We start from the raw sequence: 22,799 nt of genomic DNA, 5'->3' as shown, positions 1-22,799 counted from the left end.
TTTGATAGACCGAAAGCGAAAGAAGCCTGTTGTATATACATATGTGTGTGTGGTGTGTGTGTAACTTTGTGTTCGTCCCTCACCCCCGCTTGACAATTGGTGTTGGTATGATTATGTCCTTCTAACTTAGAGGTTCTGCTAAAGTGACCGATAGAATAAGTGCCAAAGACTAAAAACAAAAAATATTGGGGCCCATTTGTACAACTAAGATTCTTCAAGGCGGTGCTCCAGCATGGCCGCAATCTAATGAGTGAAGCAAGTACAAGAAAAGATGAAATACAAACAAAAGACACACACATACGTATATACATACAAACATATATATATACTGCTTACTGAATTTTTTGTATCACTGAAGCAATGACGAAAACATTTTTAAACAGACAACAATAATGAGGATTTTTTTAATTTTCCTATTGTCTATTTCTTATTTTCTAGATGGCCGGTCGCTTGACTGTTCAGGAGCGAATAAAAGATAGCAGCACGCTATGGAGTGCGGAATTCCATTGTTTTGGTTCAGAGATGGTGGCGTGCATGGAAAGGTACGCATGCAACACTACATTTGGAGACAATAAAAAGTTGTCATGCCAAGCTGATGACCAAGGAATCTGTGAACGATGCAAGAAGTAGCCGTCCAACCACAAATAAGAGTTAAAACCCTTAGAGTTGCAGGAAAGCACATTTTCATATACTGACAGGGGATATAACCGCCCCGTACTAGAAAATTACAAGCGCGTCAATAGTTACTACTCCATCGCTGAATGGTTTAGCTAAAGCTGGTCTGTCAGTGTATATATATATTTACAATATAAATTTATGGCTGATTTAGCAAAATGCTAATGTGAAAATTATAAAATGATGAATACAGCTATACGCAATATAAAACCAAAAATCAATATATGTAAAATATGCTTTCATGCGTCTCTAAGTGTTTTAACTCTTATTTCTAGCAATATAGGTACTGCCCGGCACCCTCAAACAGAAGTAGTGACAACTGAATTTTTCCTTTTTAGTTTTATATTGCGTATAGCTGCTTTCGTCATCATATACATACATACATATATATATATATTATATATATATATATATATATATATATGACACATGGGATATGGTTGGAGATATGGTGATAATGAAAATTCTGCTCTTAGTGAAAGAAAATGTCGACCATGATAGCGGCAATAATTATAAATTTGATACAGATAAGAATCGTAATTAAACATTCTAATTAAATCTGAAAGGAAAATAACACAGAGAACGGGCAAATTTTTCACATGAAGTCTTTAAACCAGTAAAACTTTACGTTATTTCAGGGAAAAGATTATCATTAGCCCCCAACATATATAAGTAAAAGTACATAATCTTCTATACGTCCTTGTATTTCTTTTCTTTGCGTTAACGTTTATATGGTAGTTTTAATTATATCAAACGTGATGAGTGTATATGCACAAAGCACATATAGAAAAATATATGTAACAGATGTGTAATGATATGCACACATACACACACACATGTATATATATATATATACTGCGTGGCCGCAGTCAAAAGACTGAAACAAGTAAAAGAAAAAAGAATATATATATATATATATATATATATATATATGCATATATACATACATATATGTACATACCTACATATATATGTATATATACATGCATATATGAATAGAGGACATAAAAAAACGTAGACAAAATGAGAAACGAGAACATGGAAAAACAAAAACATAGAAAACTAACTTTTTTAGAACAACGAAAGAAAAAAACAAATAGAGAAACGAGAAAAGCAACATAAAAACATTCCCTTCATCAGTTGTCCCCTGTTTTATCTACTCTGCGTTTCGGGGATAACTGATGAAGGGAATGTTTTTTATATTGTCTGTCTCGTTTCTCTGTTTCTTTCGTTGTTCGAAAAAAGTACGTCTTCCATGTTTTTTATGTTCTCGTTTCTCATTTTGTCTACGTTTTTTTTTATGTACTGTACCCATCTATGCATGTATATATACATATATATGTAGGTATGTACGTATATGTATGTATATATGCATATATTTCTATATTATTCATACTATTATATGATCGAAGGCCACACATTCATTTCCAGGTTTTATATATATACACACACATTAATATATATGTATATGTGGGTGGGTGTAAATTTATAAAATTAAAAGGAAAGTTATTCACTACATGAAGTAGCGGTTGTTATTCATTTTATTTTTTCTGAGATTAATTTTTACCATGCATTATTACATGAGGTTTCCGTTTTTGACTGTGAAGCAACATGACTTAGTAGTAACAGAAAACCGCAGTTTAACAGTCGTGTTCTGAATATTATTTCTATATTGAGCAATTCTGTGCATGGATGCAAAAACAATATCTGTAGATATATGTTATAATAGAAAAATATTTGAAAAATATTTGCCGAGAAGTTCATCGTTTAATATAAAGTAATGGCAGTGTAAGAGATTTTATTCGTAGTTAAAATAACGATATATTAAAAAAGCGCGTAAAAATGCGCAAATTTGGATTGGAAACCATTAAACCATGCAACCGTTGAAAAATCTCATTTTTCAGACCCAGTGGGTAAAATGAAAATTTTAAACAGAAAACTGATTTCGGCAAGTCAAAATCAATTCATATTTTCTGTACAATATATTAAATATCTGCATTAAAATTTTGTACTTCTCAATAAGCAATAACCTATTTGTTTATGTAGACACAATTCCCGTCTTCTTTTGAAATAATGAATATTTTCATCTGTCATGCTCTAGACCTAGACATATTGAGACCATGATATTGTGAGAATGAAGATTTATGGAAACCTAAAGGAACAGAAAGCAAAGTATATCTATGTTTAAGTGCTTTCGATTAGTCTGATGTTCTTTATATTTCTGCTGCTTCCAAGAGAAACTTCAGTACGTTAAATTAATGCTTTGACAAGTCACATACCATTGAGTAGATAGGTGTCCCTTTGTAAAGTGTCTATACTTTTATTCATCTGCCTAATCATCTCACTGTTTAGTTGCTAAATCTAGAGGAAAGAGTAGAGTATTTGCTATATCTACTGGAGATCCGTTATAGTAGCTTTCTATTTGTATAAATCTACGACCTTCCTATATGCAGAATATTTATAGGATTCTAATAACGAGATGACAAAGGAGCAGTCACATGCTCGTTAGCGTTATGTGCTAAATTAAAATAATATTTAAAATATAATATTTATCCCCACTTAAAAGTGGATGTTGTGTTAAAACACCGGATACTGCGGCAGGTACTATGAGAGAAGCTCTCATATAGGCTTTGGCTGTATATAAGCGCTCTTGTATACATCGCTAGCGGGGAGATAAGTCAGCCGCCATTCCCAACGCCGAGACTACGAGATCACGTAATTTCGGCCTTTCGAAGCCTGGTAAATGGTAGATGCTCGGACGCTGGAGAAAGCGATATCTAGAATTACAGTGCCAGAACAGGCACTGGTGTCGCGAACAGCTAGTGGGCTTATTAAAACTAATTATGAACGATAGAAGCAGTATTAATACTTAAAAATGCATGTTGTATTAGTACACAAGATACTGCGATAGTTACCACGAGAGAAACTCTAATATCGGCTTTCGGTGCCTGTTTAGGCACTGAGATTCTATGTATATCACTAGCAGACATATCGCTGCTATCTCCAGCGTCCGAGTGTCTGCCACTGACGAGGATAGGGAAGTCCGAAATCACGTGATCTGGCAGTTGCGGTGGTGGCAATGGCCAGCAATTATCCGCCTGCTGGCGATGTAAACAAGAGTGCTTATATGCACCAAAAACCCATATGAGAGTTTCTCTCGCGGTAGCTATTACAGTATTGTGAGTTCTGACACAACATCCGCTTTTAATATTGCCTTTTATTATTAATATTGCTTCTCTCGCTAATAATTATATTTAAAAGAATTTAATTTAGTACGTGGAATTGTGCTGCTATCCTTCATAGAGACTTCCTAGACTACATCCAAAAGCAGTTCACCCAACAGGTTGGTTTAAAGTTGTTAGCCTACCACTGGCGAGCATTTCATCAATCTGCCTTTCAAATCCTACTGCAATGACTGGGGTTAATCGTAACAAATCAGAACCCACAGTTATTCAGACTCTCGCTACTCATTCGTCGTCACTCCTTTGAACGCTTTATTGTGTCCATCCCTACCTCGAGGTTTCGCGCTAACTGCTCTCACAATTATTCCTACCCAGAACGTTTGCGTCCTATAATTCCCTCTCTACCTATATTCGTCCGATTTTATGTTGGCCACCAACTTGAGCTGTTAATGCAGATCTCATTATTGCCTGGAATCTTCAAAACAGCATCAACAAAAAGCAACAGTGAAGACTATTTCTACTACAGAACAAATACCCCGTAGTAGTGGATATTGAACAGTTGATCTCCGATTTCGATCTGTCTAAAACTACACAGCAATTTTCTCTACAGTGATTTAATTAAATGTAAGTACAATCTACTACTCCTATGGCTAGTTAACCAGTTTGTATGGTCTATAAATGACCGAAATCATAACATTCACCCGCAATGGAAAACCAGTCCGATGCAGGTTTACAGACTGAATCAACGTGAAATGAAACGTTTTACTCAACAAAGCAACTTACCGCGTTGTCCAAGAATCGAAATCATGATTGTATGCATAACATTTTTACCACTCGGCCACACACCTTCACAGTTGTCTAATTCCATTTGAACGCACATTTATAGTGGAATCTAAGTGACAGTCATACATTATTTAGCATAATTTGTTTCTTCTGCTGACGAGCCATTTAATTACATTCCCGTTCTTGGAACTTTTCTCGGCAAGACTGATCAGTTTTTATTATTCTATACATCAACATTATTCTTGCTGTATACAATGAAACTATATACACTCAAAGAATCTATTTATTTCAACAGTTATTGGAATCAGCAATTTAGATTTCAATTTTACATTGAATTACACAAAGAATATGTGACTGTATTTATTTAAAACCAACTTATATTTCAGCTTAATTTGTTAGTTTTATTTAAATTGCTTACACTTTAAAATAGAATATTTCACGAATCTAAAGAAATATTTTTTTAATGAATTTCAACGAATCACTTCCTATTTTACTTCCGGCAGCTAACAAGATTATTTCTACTTATGATTTATAGCAAAAGTTATTTTCTTTTTAGGCTGCCTGAATATTATAAATTTATGGTACAAAATGTAATTTTTATGCAACATCATTCCAAGAAAGAGAAAAAAATATACAACTCAGTAAATTCGTTTGTTTGCGCTTGGTACACAAATATTTTCTGTGAATGTTATAAACTTTGTTATGCAATATGCTGAAAAATCACCATAAATAATGTAATATGAACGTGTGTGTGTATATGTGTGTTAGGAGTGGTAGTTATATAGAAAGATAGATAGATAGATATGGAAACACAGATGCATGAACATATATATAAATATATATATATATATATATATATATATATATATGTGTGTGTGTGTGTGTGTGTGGTGTGTGTGTGTGTGTGTATGCATGTATACATATGTATCTACTACATATGTCTATGTATATATATATATATATATATATACACATATATGCATATATATCTACTACATATACATGTATATATATATATATATATATATATATGTATATATATGTATATATATGGATACATACATATATACATATACATAAATACACTCACATACACGCACACACACATGCATGTGAGTGTGTGTGTGTGTGTTCATGCGTTTATGTGTCAGCTACGTTACTAGTTTTTCATGCAATTATCATTCTTCACACATTTTCACACTTTCTTTACACACACACACACACACATATAAAAGAGTATATATATATAACAGATACATGTAAATGTACGTACACACACACACACTCACATACATACATACATACATACATACATACATACATTCTTGAATTTATGAATATTAAAATAAGTAACTAATTATATTCTGAAATTCTGAATGCCATTCATCTATTTTACATACAATATACGTTTCAATGAAAATAAATAAATAAATGCATATTTTTTTTAAATTCTCTTTGATTTTTATTTCTAAGTTTGAAATTACAAATCGAAGATATTTTGTAGTGCAATGTGTAAAATGACTAATGGTACAAAATCTATAACTACAGTTTGTTAAACAAAACTGACTTTTCTTTATCAAAACATAATACTTTAGATAGACAAACTGCCAAGATAAATAGCTACTTAAGATGAGTAGCTGAAGTGTAAATAAATGGTAAGGTGAAATGATGGAACAAATAGATAAGAGTTTTCCTCTTGTATAAACTGTGTACACATATTATTGCGTTTATAAAGATTGTATCGCGAAAGCAAAAACAAAGTACTGTACAGACACAAGTAGGTGTGTTTGTGTAAGTATGTGTGTGTGCGTGTGTATGTGTGCGTGCGTGCGTGTGCGCGCACGTGTGTGGGAATGTCTAAGTGCGTGAGGGCGTCAGAGCATGCACACGATCGTATATATATATAAATGAATGTGTATACATCTCTATTCGTGAATCTATGGATGCATACACGTAATGTAAATATATATATGTGTGTGTGTGTGCGTGTGTGTGTGCTTGTGTGAGTGTGTGAATGCTTCTGTGTGTGTGTTGTGCGTGCATGTTTATCTGTATATGAATGTATATATATATATATAAATATATATGTGTATATATATATATATGTGTGTAGATGTATATATGTAGATGTATATATATATGTACATATACATATATATACATGAATGTGTATATATACGTGTGCCTTTATACATATATATATATATATATATATATATACACACATATATATGCATACATAAATACACATACATACATAGAAACAAAAAAACATCTGAAATGTAAAATATCATTTCTTAATAAACAAAACAATTTAATCAAGCTATGAAAAGTAAATAAAAGTGTTACACCCAAGGGCTTTGCCTCTCCGTGAACAGAAATATTAGGAGAAACTTGACTGTTTATCAAGTGTCAGTAGACTTCAATTAGAAGAACAATTCTTGTTTTCTCCCCACGGACAGCTCGTGGTTTATAGCTTTTTAAAGTGTAAGCAAACTGCGATTCATTTAGACTGGTTAGTCTAATTTGCATAACAGTACATGCGCTGACAGTTTAGATTAATAAACTCATCTATAATGAACTATATTACCCATTCTTTTTTTTGTAGGTGGAGTTGCTTCGTTTTATTTTTTGGTTATATAAAATGCAAGGTATATCTTTTTTTTATTTAACATGCATCGTTTGTTTCGTTGTATAAAGTGTTTTCACTTCAAGTTTTATCCCTCTATGAGCAGAAATAATTACATCGATCTGAATCGCTTGTAATCCCTGAAACGTTTCAGCAGATACATATTACCCATCTTCTGTCGACAGAGAGATAAATAAATAACTTAAAGTTTTTTTAGAGTTCATACAAACAAGAAATGTGATGTACAATGACATATTTAATATTTGATATTTTCTGCTCTTGTATTAGGCAAATTAAACTTCCCAGTTTAGCTGAGTCCTAGTATGTCTGCACAAGAAAAAGCCATGAGCACCTAATTTTTCTGTGGTAACAAGATGAGCATACTTTATCTGATTGATCCTACAGCCTCTTCCTACGGAAGAGCAAAACTGCTTTCTTTAATTTTCTTTTTTTCTTTCGCTATGAGGTTAACAGTATGTTGATTAAACAAAAGATTAAACAAAACGATGAGTATTTCACTATCAGTTTATAATGAACACACACACGCACATACATATAGTGTACTGTTCCTTGATGGCAAAATCAACAGAAAGTATTCCATCTGGTGAGAGATAATATTATTTAACAAACGCAATATTTATTTTTATGTGCTACAATTAGTTTCATGTGCTGAGAGCATGCCAGACAGTGTTTGTTAACAAGTCTGGTGTCCTAGCACAATCATTAGGTAATGTCTAATTGGCATAACAAACTGTTTTCTTTTTCGTTTTCCGGTTTTCAATCTTCCACCTTTTATATCTACTTCTTTCTCGATTTTTCTTTCGTCCTATTGTTCCATTTTTAATTCGTTATGCCATGTGGGCAGTGCCTGATCATTGGGTTAGGACATCAGACGTGTTAAAAATACTGTTTGGCATGCTCTCAGCACATGAAACTAACGCTGCATATAAAAATACATATTGTGCTTATTAAATAATAGATAGATAGATAGATAGATAGATAGATAGATAGATAGATAGATAGATAGATAGATAGATAGATAGATAGATAGATAGATAGATAGATAGATAGATAGACAGGCCTTGCTATGTGATAAAAAAAGTTGATTCTCTAGGTGTTGAGTTTAGTTCCATTGTGCGGCACATTGAGCAACTCTTTTACTATAACTCCTGACCGAACAATGCCATTCGAGTAAATTTGGTAGATTAGAACTGTGGGGATGGACGACCTCACATCCGTATATCTGCCGCTACAGCGCTTGACGGCCGATATTAATTTGTTTGAGTGCCTAAAAATTAGGGTTCCGGCAAAAAAAGAACGACAGGCTAAAAAAAAAAAGATATTGTGGTCGATTTGTCCGACTAAACTATTTAAGATGGTGCCTCTACTTGGCCGCAGTCCATCGACTGAAGCCAGTAAAATATTATATATATATATATATATATATATATATATTATATATATATACACATACATACATAATTACATACATACATAAACGTGTTTATACACACATATACACATACATACATACATACATTTATATATATATATATATATACACATTTATACATACACATATATATATGACTGAAGCAAGTAGAAGATTATATGTATATATATATATATATATATATATATATATATACATTTATATATACACATTTATATATACACACATTTATATATACACACATATATACATCGGAAAGAAGATCAGAAATATTTGATATATATACTTCTGACTAGGAAATACATTAAGAATATAGAGAAAAAAAAAGAAAATTAGTTATTAGTTAGTTATTTCACGTAGTTTACTGTCGGGACATAAATATTTCTATTTGAAACTTTATCTAATCGATGTTAGAAATATCATATTAAAGTCAATACTTTGAAATAGTACTGTGTGAAAAGCAAGTCTCATAAGCATAGTTACGTGTGAACTGTGACCACGAGAGGTTATTCACCCAGCCACACAAACGGCTGTATTAATGCAACGTTATTGACAAACCGCTAACCAACAATACAAGGAATACGTGTGTTTATATCTATGTGTTTGTATATAAATGTGGTGAGGGGGGAATGATCGTATGTGAATGTGTGTGTCTACGCGTTTATGTGTGTGTATGAATATATATTGTAAGTGCTGATACGTCCGTGTGTCTGCGTGTTCGGGGTTTCTCTGTTTCAATCGAATCTAAGTTTAAACGCTCTACTTCTCTTTCTTTCCGTTTGAAGATTAAGCTTGCATTGATTTCTAAAACTTGGCAGACAGTCAAATATTTGGGAATAGGATTCTGTTCAATTTCATCGAAGCAGTGTATTACTGGTTCTTATTTTCTGTCGGTTTATCAGTCACGAAAGAAGAAATGGAAAAGCCAGGATGCTCAACGTACAAAAGAGCCTAGTGATAAGCTTTAACCGACTAACGCTTCAAAATATACTTACAGGCTGTTGGTTTACGTACTTAGCACTTGTGAACTGGAATGATATATACCGACGGATCGTATCCGAAACGTTGTTGGTGTTGATCAAACTCAATAACCACATGACCATGTCTTCCTTTGCCTTGAACTCGCGACTCCTGTTGGAGGTGTTGCAGTATAGACCTGATATATGTCGCCTGTTGGACACCTTTTTTAGACCTGACGGAACTGGACCTTCCGACAGGTCGACCCACAGCCAATTTCTTCCAGAATAAAAGAGAATGAAAGAGTGAGAAATCGACATCATATAAGGACTGACACTCTATTGATCCTGGAAAGACAAACAACAAAACTGACCTCGGTCGTACTTGAATTCAACTTAGAACGTAAAAGAACCTATATACCAGAGAAGATATTTAGGGATGTGCCTTAATTCTATTTCCTTCCTGCCCACTCAACAATAATACGAACCAACAAAGGACTACCTTTGCAATCGTTTGACCTGTTTGAAGTTACGAAAAAGATTTCCTTACATCACCCCTGATTGTGATAATAAAGAAGGATACTTTGGACAATGTAGCTGTAGAAATACTAAACATATGATGTTCCAGGCAAGGAAAGCCTTTCATAATCAGTCCACTCATCGGTCTGGCCAGCATCTAAATAATGTTAACAGCGATAATGAAATTAAAAATCATTTTTAAATATGACACTAAGTAATATACAAATGTAGAAAAGTAGGATGATCGACTTAATCATTAATATAAATTTTACTGAATCTCGAAGGAATAATAGTAAAGCTGAATACGACGGAATTTGAATTCAACAAGACACATACCTAAAAATAAGTTCCATGGTGAATTCTCCTTTAGTCGAGGAAGAAGGCAATACTCATAACCCGTTACATTGATTCCAAGACTAATTAGCTATCCTTAAACAGGAATTTATCGTCACACTAGGAACCCAACCCGGATGCTTGCACCCAAGGTACCGGGTGGTGGTGTGAAACTGTGCAACGGGTTATGTCTACTACCCTAGTAGGCCATAACGGGATTTGTAGAATGCATAAACCTGAAACAAATTGGAAAAGTTATCCGCTCTGATAGTTCTACAGTTCCGCCAATTCCCTGCCTTGGATTGGTACATTTTCTTCACCCCGACAGAATGAAAGACAAGGCTGACGTTGCCAGGACTTGATCAACAGAATTTGTGATGAAGGTGATGACTTCTGTGTGGAAAGTTGTATGAACGATGTTTTTACTCCTTCCAAATATTGTAGTTGTTGTTTTCGTTGTCAATGCTAATCATGAGGAGGAGGTTGCGAATGATAAGATCATGTCAGCTCTGCTCGAGCAAACATATTCAAGAACAGTCATACATTAACTTTCCCTCTCATACCTTTGTACATTTGTCCATTTATAGTTCAATATGTGACGTCAGAGAATTTGGTTGTTATTTCTAATAGGTCAAAAGACATCATAACAGTTCCTTCTTGTACACGTTTATCAAAGTCTACCAAGAATCTGTAAGTTCAATAGCTCTCGATTGATCATCCCGCCCTGCCTGTAAATACCTATGAACAAGAGGGTGTTTTTTTTTATCGAGGTTCTTTCCAAAAGGAATGTCGAGTAATGATAACTAAATTGTAATTCAGTGAAAGATGAAGCACTATTGAAAGAGTAGGGGAAGATATACAGAGAGAAAATAAAGACGCACACACTCATACAAATACATGTGTGAGTATGTGGGCGGCAGTGCATCCCAAAATTGATCTAAGAGAAACATCACACTGTGACCAGTGACGTGAATTTGAACAACGAAAGATATATTAAACACCGTTCAAGATAAAGTCTTGATTTATTGAAACTTCGAGAGATGGTAGACAAATACGTAGTAGCTATTGTGATCAAGTCCGAATGTGCAGGGAAGGTAATCTGAAGAATCAAAAATTTTCTGGAATTGATATGCATTGAGGAAAAGCCTGGATTTTTTGTCTGTTTTTTTTATCGTTTTAGTTTTTATTTTTCAGGAAGCAAGATGGCAGCTGTGAACATATTTCTGCCTCAATAAGTTTCATCACTAAGCCGAGCTTAGCGGTATTTCATCTGTCTTTACGTTCTGAGTTCAAATTCCGCCGAGGTCGATTTTGCCTTTCATCCTTTCGGGGTCGATAAATTAAGTTCAAGCTGCGTATTGGGGGTCGATCTAATCGATCAGCCCCCTCCCCCAAAATTTCGGGCTTTGTACCTAGAGTAGAAAAGAATAGGTTTCATCACAAGAGTAAATGCCCTACCTTGTCTCAAGCTGATATAAGATTCAGACATGCAACGGGAATAGTGGACTGTTACAGCTTATGATAATTTGCATAAATGAACTAGCTGTGTGTGTGTGTATTATGATTACATGTAGTAGTAGTAGTAGTAGTAGTAGTAGCAGCAGCAGCAGCAGCAGTAGTAGTAGTAGTAGTAGTAATAGTAGCAGCAGCAGCAGTAGTAGTAGTAGTAGTAGACTGAAAGAAAAAGAATACCTTCTCTGTTCTTTTCAAAAATCACTATCATCGAAATATTTCAGTGATAATACACCACACTAACAGTAACAACAATGCATACAATTTAGCAACGTTTATCATTTAAGCTTCAATGTTTCACAAGTATAAATTCATACAATAATGGAGACGAAGCACAAACAGTTGAACATACGAACTTCAAACACAGCAAGTATATATACACAAAAAAATTAATACTCGGGAAATTACACTAAAATATAAATTGCGAAGAAACGAAAAAAAATTGTATAATTAACAAAGTAATAAAGTGATATGTGAGTGTTTAGAAACTTTTGAAATATTCAGAGAATAATTTACTCTTTTTTTTTACAAAGATCTTTTTGATGTTTCCTGCATTAAATATGTTTACTTCAACTGAACTTGTGTTAAGTAAATTAACTTGTTACTTCAAATAACATAATTAACTTGTTTTTTGCAAATAAATGTATCTCGCCTGCATATTGAGTTCTCGATGCTAAAATTCAGTGGAGTAGAAAAAAGTGAGTTATTGTAGGAATAATAAGTATATAATTTAAATAGAAATTTTCGGCTTTCCTTTGCCATCTTCTTAGAATGTGTGCTTTGTACAAAGTACTGGCTGGTGTTTAATCTGAAAAGGCTTTCGCTACCGAAATTAATTTTAGCCTGAATAAGCCAATCTAGCCAGATTTCAGAGGCAACTGCAACAATAATATTCGGCATACCGAAGATAGCAATCACCACTAAACATATTAAAAGGAATAACTATAATTCTTATACTATAAATGACAAATATCGCTTGTGTGGAATATTTTCTAAGAAACATCCCATTCAACCACTATGTTCTTGGAGACAAAATACTAAAGTGAAGATGCTCAACATAAACCTTACAAAACATTTCCTCTTATGCGTGAAAAAGTTATGCAGTATGACTTAAGAATCTCTCTTTATGATATAAAGTGACAATGTGAAAATATTGTAAGATTATGAACGGAGAGAGAGAAAGAGAGACTACGACCACATATTTCATAAACCGTACACTATTTTCATGACAAAAATTAAAATAATATAATGGTGACCAGCATAATAATACCAAATGATTATTGTTCAGAAGGAAGCTGGAAATATTCCATGATCATTCAATGAAAATGATTATTGTAGTTCAGAAAATATTCCATGATCCTATATGTAATCGGTACTGCTGTGATGATACACCAACATATCTCTTAAAACTTCGACAGATAACCTGTACGACAACATAGAGGCACGTTGCAAAATATGGTATAACCATTATCTCTAAATATTGCTAAACTACTCTCACACTTTATTGGTTAATTTTGAACTTTCCTATGCACGAGATCAAACAATTAGCTTATTTCCCAATTATAGAAACTTGCGATGTATTTCTCACACAATAAACAATAGAATTACTGATTAAAAATATGCATAGAATAATATGCTATATTATGTTATTATAATTATGAATTTTAATAAATAAATAAGTTAACATTTTAATGTCCCAAAGTTGATGAACTACCTATTGTTCTCCATTTTCTTATTTGCAATATAAATTAAGGGTAATATATCTCTTTACCTTCACCCATTTAATACACTAAGTTAATTGCAATGCAATAAAAAACACTTGTGTATTAATAATTGGGTATTATACCAACGGTATATTGGATAGATATTATCCCTTGACCCACAACCCCTCACTTTCTTGGAGTTATATATATATATATATAATACAGCCCCGCACACTGGCAGGGTGGAGTTTGATACAAAGAGATAAAGCCAAAGGTTTTGATAATATTAATATCGGCATATGCTGCAGCTTTTCTGCAGTGGTCGGAAGCAGGAAGTGGATGAACCAAATAATTGCACCAGTAAGGCAAAAAAAGTGCAAAATAGGTTACATCCATTAATTGGAAAAGCAGTATGCAGAGAACCACTCACCGTAAAAGACAGAGCACACTTCTATAAATATAAGATCGATTACGACTGTTGTTGGTAGCATGAAGTCCGGTACAACCTCTTGTGTGGACGGGTCAGCAGCAAGTAAGCTCCCACCACTCCACACACACATACACTACGCTTTCTTAGGGGTAAGACAATTACTTCGACCCCAGTGCTCTACAAACTTGCTGGCTTTGTGCCAAAATTCGAAACCATTACTATTTCCCCAAAATTCCACATTGCTGCTGATATTGTTTAACCCCAAGTCAACTCTGATCAAGTAGTTCTATGACCAAAGGTAATTCCAACCGTGACAGCCCCGCCTTTATAGAGTGTATCCTTTTTTTAACATGGTAGGATATGGTTGGAGTTATTCGAGTGGTAGTAGCAATTTTTGTTGTAGTAGTAGTAGTAGTAGTAGTAGTGACTTCATAGCAACTTCGGCAAAAATCAATATAACAAAGTTTATTCTTAAAAAAAAGAATATAAAGAATAAATGAAATTTCTCTCAACCGTTACTAAAAATTACAATGGAATTTTATGTGATTACAGCACAGCGCTTTCCGGATATCCTTTTTGACTTGCAGCTAAATATTTAGAAACAATGAATTATATATCAGCTGTTATTGTTGAGATCCTGTGGGGAAAAGGGGGTGCAAATAAACAAGATGAATATTTTCAATATTACGAGAATTATAGTGCGCGAGACTTATTTCTTTTATTTGTATTTAGCTTTTTTTGTTATTTTTTTAGGTTTTTCATTCCATTTTTGTTGTTGCTGTTGTTTTACTCGGAGGAACGAGTTGGCAGAATCGTTAGAAGGTCGGACAAAATGCCTTTAATTATTGCTTTGTAAGTTCTCAGTTCAAATTACCCTGTGGCGCTAACATCCGGGTCGATAAAAATAAGGTATCGGCTGATGTTCATGGATTTAATCGACTTATACTGGGTCATCCCATAAATAATGCGGTTTTTTTTTTCAATTATATGAATTAAACGTCGGAAGGGGACGGGGTAAACTACCTGCATCACATTGTAGTAATTGTGTGGTGCAGGCAGCTCATTTCCATTTTTTTCATTTCATTTCATTTTTATAATCTTATTTGTAATTTTATTTTAAGTTTTGTGTCCCTACATGTCTTTGTCCCCACATGTTTTGTGTTCCCACATGTTTTTGTGCCCACATGTCTTTGCGTTGTCCTATCTATGTTGGCCCCTTGTTGGCAATAAAAAATCAAATTTTTCTTTGAGCAAGTTTCTTGTCGTGTCAACATCTTGCCGGTGCTTCCTTTGTCATTTGCTGAATTTGTTGTGTTGTTGCGGTGAGTTGAGGTTGTTTTGTGATTGTTTTTCTTGAAGAACTATTTATTGCTTCGTTGAAGCGGCTTGTTTCCAATCCTCCCCACCCCGTGGGGGAATTATTGTTGAACTGTGCTGCTTTGAGCCAATTCTGTGGGGCGTAGCGCAAATTTTTCTGTGTTCGGCGTTTTGCCGTAAATTGCGTTTTGTTTAAAAAAAAAAACATCATGGAGTCACCATTGAGTTCAATGAACTCGCCAAGTAATTTAATTATTGATATGTCTGTTTTTGTAACAGGTGAAGAAGAAAAAACACCGGCGGTGTCACAAAAGATTAAACGTTGCCGAGGCAACAGAAAAGGAGAGACAAATTAACAAAGAGAAAAATAATTTTAAAATGTTTATGTCTATGTTAAAAAAAGGAGGGTACGGAAATACAAGTAGCCCCTCCAACAGAAACAATAGAACAAGTTAATAAGAAAAGAATGATCTACAAAACTTACAACGTGGATGGTGAATGAGTGTGGTCTCCGCTAGCGAAACGGATGTTTCCCAAGTTCACTAGTTTCGATGGACGGGAAACCTGGTTCTATCGAAGATCGAAGTTGGGTACATGGTTTACGGAGTGTCGCAAGGCTCTGCAGCTATTCCGTCGCTTGGGCAATGCCTGCGATGGAGGTTCTACCGAATTCTTTTATAGAGGGCTTGTAGAGGCGGAACGTGATGATACCTTAGGGGAAACCCTAAGTTCTCGACGATAATCAGCTGGACAGTCTGTTCCAACGTTCATTCGAGCCGAAGTCCCTGGCCAACTTTCAGAAGTCTCTGGCATGGCAGTGTTACCAAGGAGCCTTGCCTGTTCGGGACAAGCTCACAAGGCATGGTGGCCAATGCCCTTCGACCTGTCCAAGATGTGAGCGGGATAGGGAAACCGTCCCGCGCGCTATTGTTCAGTATTCGGATGTGTCAGGCATGTGGGTTTATGCTAAACAACTGCTGTCAAGTGCAGGAAGAGTACAGCTATCGACTGAGTCTGTAGTAAAAATTGACCCAACTGATTTCTTTTCGGAAAAAGGTAAGAATTGTTTCGTCATTGTAGTAGCAATTGCGAGAGAGGTGATTTGGAAGTCGAGGCTGAAAGGGTTAAAGTCAGGCACCTTCATCCCTGGCCCTGAATTGGTGAATTACTTCACCTTTCACCTTAAAAGGAAAACAGGGCTAGAGAGAAAATGCCTGACTGTGAAAATGTTCGAAAATCGATGGAAGAATGTAGCAAGGATGTTGCGTGTGAATGTAACTTCATGATTGCGACACAAGGCGTATCTCAGGTATCAGTAGCGAGGCGAGGCGGGGCTCATGGAATCCGAATTAAGCCAGTGTCAACGGTGGTTCCAGAAATCCCGAGCCAAAACTACAGCCTAGAAGACGAACCTCACCCTGGAAGATCTGTAGAGCTCGACGAGGACGTCCTGTAAAATCTGGTGGAATAAAACCCATCGTAACTGTCGAGGGACTAGCAGAGAAGCTTGGATTTGTTCATTCAACCATTCATCGACACTTGCATGCCATCGGAAAAGTCAGCAAATTGGGTCAATGGGTTCCTCACAAACTTTCCCAGTCTAATCGCGTGTAGATAGTGAATGTGTGCTCTTCTTTGCTGTCATGTCTCACGAATGAATCATTTTGGACTGAATAGTGACTGGTGACGAGAAATGGGTTTTCCATAAAAATGTCAAGCGCCGAAGACAGTGGATGGGGAAAGGAGAAACACTGGCACTCCAGGCTAAAGAAAGTTTTCACCAACATAAGGTGTTGTTACCTTTTTGGTGGGATGTGAAAGGTTTAGTTCACTTTGAACTTTTAAACCCAAACCAAACGATAACAAAGATCTACTGCAAGCAGCTTGAGCGGCTCAAGTCAGTACTCGAAGAGAAACGACCTTTTTTGGTTTCAAAATGAAGTGTATTTTTCCTTCAACATAATGCTCGGCCACACACAGCGAGGATGACATTCCAAAGGCTGGAGTAGTTTCAATGGGAAACAATGCCCACCTACAATGTTCGCCGGATATTGCCCTATCAGATTATCATTTTTTCCGTAGTCTTCAAAATCATTTGGATAGAAAAATTATGAACTCTGTAGACGAGGTTAGAACAATACTGGGGGAGTATTTTTCGTCACGGACAAGTGAATTTTGGAAGAGCAGCCTTGCAAGTCTACCAGATAGATGGAAGAGCGTTGTAGAAAATGAAGGAGAGTATATTTTAGATTTTAAAAAAAACATTATCTTAATTTTGAAGTATAAAAAGGAGTATTAAAAAAACCACATTATTTATGGTTTGACCCAATACGTTCCCCTTTCTTGAGGTCCATAGCTTGGCAGCAGTATCGCTAGCGGTTTCGGAAAAAAATTCATTGCCTTATTTAGTTACAGCCCATTACGTTCAGCGTTCAAATCCCGCCAAAGTCAACTATGATGACAGTAAAAGGTAGGCTATTCAATGATTTTTCTTTTATATTTCAAATTTCTAGAAAAGGTTATTCATTGTAATGGATAAACTATTCACCTACATAAGTCGATTTAACAGGTTAATCCTTCTCCCAAAAGTGTTTCTTGTCTTGTGTCCATGACATAAATTTTATTTATTTTAGAATAATGCATTGGCAGAAGACTTGAAGTGGTATTTTTTCAATGTTTTTACATTTTGAGTTTATTGCGTACTGATTTCTACATTGCATTTCATCTTTTTGGGGTGATAAATTAAAAATAAAGTACCAAACACTGGTATAGATATAACCAAACTCTTCTCTCTAGCAAAAACCCAAAATTCAGGTCTTGTATTTATGTTCGAAACAACTATATTTTCACTGCTCTTTAGTTTCTTTGTTCAGATATTGCCTTTTATCTTTTTGTGCTCTGTAAAGTACCAGTCAAGTACTAAAACTGATATAATAATGAACTAAAAAAATACTGGAAAGAATCGATGTAATTTAACCGATTCTCCTTTTCCCCAAATTTCCTACCTCGTTCTTATGAAAGAAATTATTATTTCAATACTTAGTAATGTTGTAGTTGTGTAGTGATGGCTTTTTTAGCCCCAGGTCTGACCTGACTGAGTAAACATATTGTCAAAGACGTCCCAGCCGTACGGTAATGATTGACGAGAGAATTTTTGCTGCTATTTTTAGCAGCACGAGCGTCCGTATAGAGGCTCCTTCTTAATGTTCTTTTTCGTGTCGGAAATATTAGTATGGCAGTGAGAGATTTGGAGATTATATTGCTGTTAATTCTTTGGTGACATCTTGGATTTTGTGTTATCATTTACAGCCATGTTCTATAATCATTAATGCGTCATAAATACACAACTATTCATTGCCTTTCTTCACTCGAGGCGCCGAGGAATAATCCCTTCTCGAAATAAAAAAAAAAATTTCTTGAGTCGCCTATATTGTGACTGTCAACATATGTTAACTTTGCCTTCTTTCCAGTATATAAACACGTGTTAAGCTCATGTCATCCTCATTTTTTCCACGTCGTTTAATCCTTGTAATACCAATTTTTATCCAACTAAATAAATCGGAGACAGTATATGAGATAATTTATTTACATCTACTCCAGAAGATATCAAATAACGAATCTTTATTTCACGTTTCACTTAGCTTTTCTATAATCCGCTCAGGCAGTAGTTCCCAGTCTTCTCAGCTTCGTGGCGCACCGGAGATAAAAACTAAATATTACTGACGCAATTTACATGGACGGTTTTAAAACATTTTTTTTTAAATTTGGAAAATAAAATAAAATTGACTATTGATCACCTTATTTTATTAATCATCCTTTTCAATGTACAATAAAAATTATGAACAGCACGTTTTTCATGTGAGAGCATTATTACAGGTTTTCTAAAACCTTAAACTGTAATTTTAAAAATCTATGGCTCACTTTTCGGAACCAGTACTCTAAGGTAAGGGTTATGTTACATATTTGAATACCAGTCGATTACTAGAGTAGATAAAATCGATTGATACACTGTCCATAAGATTTGTGCGTATTTTAGAAACACATATTCCAATTCTGTTGTCTTTCATCATTCCGAGATTGAATAATTACTTGGGTTGAGATAATAATATGTCAGTCAAGTTCTGGCTCCCCACTTACAGCACTAACCTTGGCATTTATAAATCGCGTTTAAGGAAATAGCTAACCATCTTCCACAACCACAAACCCTTATTACTTAATAAAATCTTAGATGTAGTACTCTCTAGTTAACACAGGTCCTACACATCGTTTGCCCATTTCATTAAATCTATGTAATCGCTTAACTATAATTATCCATAATTACGATTAACCTTAAAGTACAACTAAGTCGGCCTAGCAATGTAGCCCCTCTACTAATACCACCCTTTCTACAAAATTAGTCCTTATCCTGATTATCTTTACACATTCCTCTTACCCACCATATCCTACCTCCTTCGCAGCCTCCTCATCCGCACAAGTATTTTTCTCCATTTTCTCAAACTCCTCTTCAACCAAAACCACTTACAACTACCCCACTCCTTTAGCTACTAACCACATGTTGTTCTTTTGTTCTCTTACTCCGCGATTTCCATTCATTTTCGATCAAATCTCCTGCGAGCTAACTTAGGATCCCTTGACGACAATGTAACCTCCATTCAACTAAGGTATCTTCGGCCTGATGAGGAGCTAGTGGAGTACCGCTCGTTGAATAACAACTGCTTTCGAGGTTCTACTAGTATAGAAAACATGTAGCCCGGATTTTATCTACTCCATTCCCTAAATTTTAATTTATATAGTAGCTGAGTTAAAACTCTTGATTACAACAAACTCCATTTGTTCGTGTCCACACAAACACATTATATTGAAAATTTGTTTAATTATGCAAACATGTTTCTGAAGAATTTTATTAACATCAACTTACAGGTGATTTACCTGGTATATCAGGTTGTTTGACGGAACTCGAAAACACTATTTAAGTTGGAGCGGGATGGGTAGGTGGGTGTGATCAAAAATATGAAACAAGTTCAAAATGTTATATCTTACTTCATAAAATATTCATCTTTCGTAACTCCAAATCTTTTTTTATATTAAATTTTAGAAAATTTACATTATTAATAATAAAATAACGGTTTCAACGTTTGGCACTGGTACAACGCCAGCAATTTCGGGGGAGAGGGTAAATCGATTACATCGATCCCAGTATCCATCTCGTACTTATTTTATCGATCATGAAAGGCAAAGTCTTTCCCGGCGCGGATTAATAACTAAATATTAATAAACGTAGCTTCCAATATGTTTTCCTTCTATGCACACGCGCGCACACATTATTGCATCATATAGGGGTCAATATAGCACTAACTCCAAATATTTCTCAGTGCTCATATGAATGGGATATAATTTAGTGCAGTGCATATGTGTGTGCATGTCATTATGCAAAATATTGAACTTTTTCACAAAGATTAATCGAATTAACACGAATCCTTCTAGGTCATTGTTTGACCTTGTCTGAATTAGCAATCAAACCTCCTTTAAATACTAACATTAAATTACGCGGAGGAACACGAGGCAATCGAGAAAAGTTACACAAAGATTGCCTCAATGCGACGAGTCAGTTTCTGGTAGAGGCTGATAAAGTTAAGACTACTCCCAAGAACGAAGTGGGGTCATATGCAAGGATATACATCTAGAAAATCCTGGAAGGACTTGTACCAATTTTTTTATCAGTCAAAGTTACACAAACAGCAGAAGAGAGCGTCATTGCTTAGTGCTAAAAATCTCGACATTGTCATCAGGATAAAAAATCAGATGCTGAAGCACGTTTCAAGGGCCTAAAATTCAATATCCTCCAAAAAAAATCTGATTGGGTGTGTCTTCAAAACAAAACTGGATCTCCTCATCTCAAGAGTTCCAGATGATCCTACCTCAAATGAGGGCAGCAATATCAAACTCCCTCATTCAACAAATACCACATACCAGAAATGGTATAAAGTAGTGCGAGTGTAGCAAATCAAAGGGCGGTGCCCTGGCATGGCCGCAGCTCTCGAGCTGAAAATAGTAAAAGAAAAACGCACTTGAAACAGCCTTAGACTGAAATAGCGCATGGTTTCGTGGTTAGGAAATTTGGCTCAGTCGTAAAATCGTGGTTTCGATATCTGGCGATACGGTGTGTCCTTGAGCAAGACACTTTATTTCACATTGTTTCAGTTCACTCAGCTGAGAAAAGTGAGTTGTACCAGTATTGCATATGGCCAGCCTAGTCACATTCTGGATCACACTGAACTACGTTATAGGTACGTGTATCAGTGAAGCACTCAGCCACTCGCAAGTTAATTTCACGAGCAGGCTGTTCTGTTGATCGGATCAACTGGAACCCATATCGTCGTAACCGATGAATGCCAGTTCATATACATTTATAACGTGTATGCAAACGTAGAACGGCATCAGGCTGTAATATTTTGTCACAGAGAAAACTTAGATCTTCTAAAAAAAGATACAAATGTTCACCCGGAACGCCAAGTAGATCGCAAAACACTATTCCGATCTGAAACATGTCGAAACACATGACAATAACATAAACTCTCCATGAAGCTATTTTTTAGTATAGCAAGAAACGTCCGAGCATGTTACAGAGAGAGAGAGAGAGAGAGAGATGCCATCACGTCAACAACGTATAAGTTTTTGCAAGCAACAACGCACTGAGTCAGAGGGCAGTATGAAAGTTAGAGGTGTAGAAGTAACAAAAGTTTGTCTCTGTAGAGAAGAATTGATGTCCGTAGCTTGTGGTAGTAATATGTGATTCTTAAGAGGTATAGTTTTTGAGCTGACCAAAGACAAATTGTCGTGTTGCAGATGAGGGTAATTGAGCTCAGAAATATATACATACATACATACATACATAAGCATATCAAAAGGGGTCCGAGGGGAAAACTCATTGAAATAAAAAGGGGTCCGTAATAGTGAAAATGTTGGAAACCATGACTATTGTATATACAGAAACAAGACGAGCAAAATGTGAAAGGATTATTGGACAGCAAAAAAAAATAATAATAAACATCCTTATATTTCAAGGTAAACACAATGGGAAAAAATTGGATCAGTGATAAGAAACAGTTGTTAAATGAATCTTTGTAACAACTAACAGGAGAAATATTAAATTATTATAAATTGTCTCTCAAATTTTGGCACAAGGCGACTATTTTTGAGGGGAGGGCATAGTTGTTTACATCAACCTCAGTACTGGACTGGCACCTTATTTTATCGATACCGGAGAAATGAAAGTCAAAGTTGCCATTTAAACTGAGACTGTAACG

Source organism: Octopus sinensis, linkage group LG1 (assembly GCF_006345805.1).
Source record: "Octopus sinensis linkage group LG1, ASM634580v1, whole genome shotgun sequence".
In the NCBI taxonomy this organism is placed as follows: domain Eukaryota; kingdom Metazoa; phylum Mollusca; class Cephalopoda; order Octopoda; family Octopodidae; genus Octopus; species Octopus sinensis.
Note: the sequence above shows the minus strand (reverse complement) of the source record.